The following is a 6,006-nucleotide window of genomic DNA, read 5'->3' as shown; positions in this document are numbered from 1 at the left end:
AGGGTGCCACATCTGGTGCATAAGGAGAATGCAGACACTCTACAACACTTGCACCAGCTTGCCTTCTGCCGATAGCACCGGGCAGCAGCGGTCACTACATATATAAATCACCCCCATGAAGCACTCCTGAAAGAGAACTTCCAGAATCGCAAATGATAAGCATGTTTGAAGTGAGAGGGTGTATTTTGAAGGGGATAAATGGCACTGTCTTTTACTGCAAAACATTTTAAAGTTAAGTACTCACTGTATATTTTGATCGCCCCTTGTATATTTGCATGTAACAATGTGTTATGCCGTGTCTAGATGTCCCCAAAACCTCATGCAGTCAGTCAGTCAGTCAGTCAGAGCGGTTTTTCAGAGACAGCTGAATCTAGGATGCATGATTGATTCACGGTGTGATGCTAGGATTAAGCATGCTGGGATTAAGGCTGGGTGACTGCTGGATCAGTCCATGGATTGGATTGGCACCCCCCTAATCCTGGCAGGCTGGATGCGAGAAGAGGGACAGAAAGAGGCTTGTCTCGTGCTCTCTTGCTGCTCTTGCTGTCTCCCAGCCCCATGAATGGTTGCCCTCACCATAGCACCATGCCTTGGAGCAGCTGATATGGACCGAAACCCCCACAAACTGTGAGAGTAAAAGCCTTTCCTCCTTTGACTTTGGGCACTGGGTATTTTATCTCAGCAACGAGAGAACAATAAGTAAGACACGATGACTGAGACTGCCTGTCTTTCCACGGACTGGCTATTCTTAAACTGTAGGACTTCTTGCTAGTTTGGTGGGTGGAAATCACATTTCAGTGATCCTCTGAACCTGCCCAAGTGGCCTTTCTTGTTTCCTCCCTTCTTCCCTCCCATCTTCATATATTAGCAAAATCAGATTTTATTATATGAATTGCAAACTATTTTTCCATTTGTTATTTAAAAATAAACAGAGCATGTGATAGTTGTTCTTTCCATGCACAAGGTTTTCAGACATAGAAAGCATGCTACGACTTCTCCTGGGCCCCAGGATCCCCCAGGCTGCTTGCCCTGCAGGTAGGAGGCTGCAGCCCATGGCCCTGGTTACATAGCTGCCACTAGGCTCCACAGGTGCCACGACCCTGCTGAGCCCAGGTTAGTGGAGGCTGGACATCCTTTTCTTCTTTTTTCTTAAGCCTTGTTTCATAAGGACAGAAAGTATCTCACAGGCCATTAAGAGGGAAGTAGGAGTGGACTTGCCAGGGGGAGCACAGCTCCACAGCTGCAGAATTCTCCCTGCTGGCTCCAGCCCCTGCAGGCTCTGTGGGCTGCAGTGTGCACCATGTCTGTTGCGGCAGTTCTAATAGGCGGGGGGCCAGGGGCCGAGTGTCCTTGTGGAACTGAGCAGTAGCAGGGTCAGTTTGTAGATTTCATAGAGATTACAGTGCAGTACTCTGCAATCCACAACCTAAAAAACTGAGATCCCCTCACATTGCCGAGCAAGGGAAGACGGCCCTGGGCAACAGTCTCCCTGTAACTTTGCCATCCTTCCCCAATCAATGCAGCATTTTAGAGTTCTGGTACTGTAGGAACCATGTGAGCACTCAAGCAGGCTAGGGCTGGGCATAAATTCAAGCCCAGCCTGGACAAGTTAGCAATGTAGAAGATTTTTTTCTTAAACTAAAAAAGGACTAAGGATGTATGTAGCTCAGTATGAAATTCCTGGGCTCAATCAGTAGTTCTGCCAGACAAACAAAAGCAAACCAACCAACCAACAGGCAAAAGACATGTAAATAACCAGGTGGTGTAATTCTGCCCTCCCAGGTATTTGGGAGGCTGAGGCAGGAGGACATCAAGTTCAAGGTTAGCCTGGGCAATTTAGTGAGACCCTGTTACAAAATAAAATTTGAAAAGGGCTAAAGATGCATTTGACTAGCACGTGCTAGGTTCTGGGTTCAATCCCTAATGCTGAAAACAAATAAAACCCTGCAAAAGGAGTTCAGGTCCCTCAAACTGGAAAGCCTGTTAAGGCAGCTCTCTGGCCCCACTGTGTGTACCACATGAACACCCACATGGCCCTTAGCATTCCTGCTGTCACAGTGAGGACCAAAGTGTGGAGTGGATGCCTCCGATGCTGTGGGCAAGGAGAGTCCCAAAGGTGTTGTCCATCACCGAGCCCTTGCCGGGAAGGGGCTTCCTGGTGGGAAGGTACATGTGAGGATGCGGTGACTGTAGGTAGAAGCAGACTGCTCCTGCCTCCTCCCACAGGTATTAGAGGTGGCAGGCAGGCTGCATTCAGGGGATAGGAAAAAAGCAAGGCAGGAGAAGTAGGGCATCTGCCAGTGCCCACAGTGCGGGATACAAGAGCAAGTTGGAAGTTGGATCTTTGCCCAAAGTTTGAAACTGCTTTCTGTTTCACCCACAGGAGGTGGAAACTACAAGTGTGAGATGTGTGCAGAGGGCAGCAGAACATCTGGACTGCAGGGACCAGAGCCAGGGCGCACCCGATGCCAGGAGTAGGAGCCAGACACTGGCAGGGTGTCCAGGGCCAGGGCAAAGCTCACCCTGGATGTTCTCCTTGGGAGCATAACTCTCTATGCATTCCAAGCCTACCTATTTGAGTGGGTCAAGTAGAAAAACATGTGCTAGAAGAATGAGGAGAGTTCCAGAAGGCCTTTTGCATTTTCATGCACATCCTGAACACATTGGAGCTGAACTGTGTGCAGGAAGTGGAGATGTATGATTATGGGAAACCTGGCAGTGTTTGTTCCTTACCTGGGCAGATGAGAAATCTTCAAAAGCTTGTCTTGCTTCAATTCTGCGACTTCCTGGAGTTCTCTATCAGGAATGAGGAAGTATTTGCTGAGTTTGTGCTTCACCTCTGCAAACCTAGTTACTGCCAGGAGCTCAGCATGGATGATGCCCGTTTCCTCAGAGGCCAGGCAGGTGAGATGTTCATATGAGGAGGATGGAGGCTCTCGCTGTGGACCAGAGCAAAGCCTTTCTTCATTACATTACACGTCAGGGGATGCCCGCTACTTGCGGGCCACCTGTGACTTATGCATGCTGAAGACACCAGAATGTCTATGAGTTGTTTCAGTCCTACTCTATCTAAAGCAAGATCAGACAGAGCCACTAAGGTAAAGACTGGCTAAATTAGTCTGAAAACAGTCACCATGCTAGAGAGCCACCTGTGGGGGACAGGTTTGACAAGTTTGTCTTTGGCAACATGTCTCAGTTCAGGAGCTGGGACAGAGGGAACAGAGGAATGAAGGTCTGGGAACAGGGGCAGAGGCTTTGCTGAGGACATAGGGACGTGAATGGCCCCACAAAGAACAACCCCAGTCTGTGCGCCCATATCTTGCCTGGGTTTGTGGTCCTGCCTGTTTCCTCTGGCCTCACCTGAGAAAAACTTTGGTTTGTGCTCAGCAGTGAGAACGGAGGGCTGTAGTGAAAGGCTTCCGCCTTAGAGGGGGTGTCTTGGACAAGCACAGCCTTTACTATGCAGCCTCCTGGGGATCCATCATTGTCAGACTGACAGAACAAGCTCAGGCCAACAGAAGCCATTCCCAGCCATCCTCCTGTGTCCACCATTTGCCAGAACTAACTGCTTGGTCTCCTCCAGGGGCCTGAGGACCTCCCTGTGGACTCTCTCAATAACTGACTGGCAGGCAGTTATTTGCCCTCAGGCTGGAGCCATCCGTCCCAGGTCCCGAGCATTCATCGGCTAAAGACTTAGATTTGAGCAGGTCAGGTTGATTCTGGTCTCACGTCCCTCCGAGTTGTGCTGAGAAAGCTGCACGCGCCCTCACCACCTGAACTTGCAGAGAAATTCAGAGCCACATTCCTTGCTTCACGGTGAAGCATTTCCAGTGTGTTCCTCGGTGTTTTCAGGTCCACCTTGCTCTCTTTAGGCCTGTAGCATCCCCTTTCCCATTCAGACTAAGCAAAAGTCGAACCACCTGGCTTTGGTTTCCTTGTCAAGGAGCCTATTCTTTGTCTTTTGCTTCCAAAAGTCCAACTGAAACTTCTGATGTCATCACAGTCACAGTCAGGTAACCTACAGAGACATGGAGAAGTCTTCAGGTGACAGAGGAATTGGAGGTAACGATCTGGGCTGAGACAAATTCTGAACAGAGGAGAGGTGTCTTAGCTGCCTTTCTCTTGTTGCTGAGATAAAATGCCAAACACCCAAAGTGAAGGGAGGAAGGGCTTTTTTTTTTTTTAGCTCTGTCTGCGGAGGTTTCAGTCCATAATCAGCTGGCTCCAAGACAGGGTGGCACATGGCAGAGAGCAGCAGTTCATGGTGGCAGAAGACAGCAAAAGCAATGACAGCGTGAAGATGGAAACAAGCCTCTTTCTGCCCCTTTTATTTTATCCAGACTGCTGGGATTAGGGCAGCACCAGTACAATTGTGCACTGATGCAGCCATCATCACCCACCCCTAATCCCTGGACCCTGAATGCCAGCACCACACTGTGAAGCCGTCACAGTCTAAATTCAGCTGCCTCCACGATGCACGAGACTTGGGGGACATCTGAACACCTATCATAGTGCTAGGGTGCTGCTCTAGGATGGGTGCACACACACTCAAGCAGCATCACTGTTCATGGGGCCCAGGAAAAGACAAGGAAAGCAACGAGGACAAGCCACCTTCCCTGGGCACAGATTGCCGGGCACTTGTACAAAGGCCTCCAGCAGGGGACAAGTGTTCCTGTCCTTGCATAAAGGAACTTACTATATATAACAAGTTTTAAAGGTGGGGTTCAAGAATCTCAAGTACCAGTTCTAATCTCTGCTATTTGTCTTGCCAAGGGCGTCCCTAGTGCTGAATACTATATTCCCCTGTCTTTTATACTTTGATTTCATACAGGTGCCAATAAAGTACTTTTGAATGAGAGCTTGCTGAAAGTCTCTTCTCTTACAATTAGCAATTTGAGTAGAAGTCCCTGTAGGGAGTTTGGTCCCTGTAGGCACAGTGACCAGGACACACACACTTAGAAGGTGTAGTTGTCTGTGTAAGATCTGCTGAGCGCCCTGGATGAATGCATTAGGATCACAAGCATGGACTAATGGATCCAGATCTAGGGAGCTGACCCCCTCCTGGGGCCAAGGAAGCCTGAACCCCTGCTCTTCTCGCAAGAACACTGAGCAAAGTAGAGATCTGCTGCATCTTTTATAGTAATTCCTTTTCCATTTCTTGGTCTTGCTTGGTCCTGCAGGGCCTGCTTCCACTTCCCCTTGTCCCCCAAATCCTAGGTCTCAGTTGCCCTGGGTCTCCTCAGATCCTCCCTCCCCCACCCGGCTGTACCTTACTCAGCGCTGTAGCTACTGGTTGATTCCTCTGACCTTTGCCTTGTTCTTTTGTAATCATCACAAGAACTTTCCCTTTCTCAACCTTTGATTTAGCAGCTGGGTACTTCTTGTACAAAGTCTTTCTGGAATACACAGCAGATCGGGAGTATCTACCAATTCCTCTAACCAGGACAGGATTTCGGCTGCAGTGGGGCTGCCCCTTGAACTTTTTTGCCTTCACCTTACCATTTTTACCAGTACCACTGGCAGCAGCCTTTTTGGCTTTGGGTTTCTTCTTTTTAGTGTCTGGCTTCTCAGTTTTTTCACCTGCCATCTTGCAAGATGTGAAAGAGAACTAAGTTTTTTCTAAAAGTAGATTTTTATAGTTTTCTTTTCCATTTTTTGTTTGGGTGTGTTGAGACAGAGTCTTGCTACATAGCTCAGGCTGTCTCGGGGCTTGATACATAACCGAAGCTTGTCTGAAGGCAGATCCTGCTGCCTAAGCCTCCTGAATTGCAGGTGTGTGTCACCACATGTGGGTTGTTTTTTATTTTTCTTGTGGGGGGCTCATGGTCTCTCTACATAGTGTAGGTTGGTCTTGAACTCATTATGCATCCCAGGCTGACCTCAAACTTAATGGTGATCCTCCTGCCTCAGCCTCTCAAGTGTTAGGATTAGGGTATGTACTACCATACACAGCTTTCTTTTTCCCTTCCCTTCCCTTCCCTTCCCTTCCCTTCCCTTCCCTTCCCT

The sequence above is a fragment of the Octodon degus genome, unplaced genomic scaffold (genome assembly GCF_000260255.1).
Source record: "Octodon degus isolate 3935 unplaced genomic scaffold, OctDeg1.0 scaffold00097, whole genome shotgun sequence".
Classification (NCBI taxonomy): Eukaryota; Metazoa; Chordata; class Mammalia; order Rodentia; family Octodontidae; genus Octodon; species Octodon degus.
The sequence above is the reverse complement of the archived record's forward strand: the minus strand, read 5'-3'. Positions refer to the sequence as shown.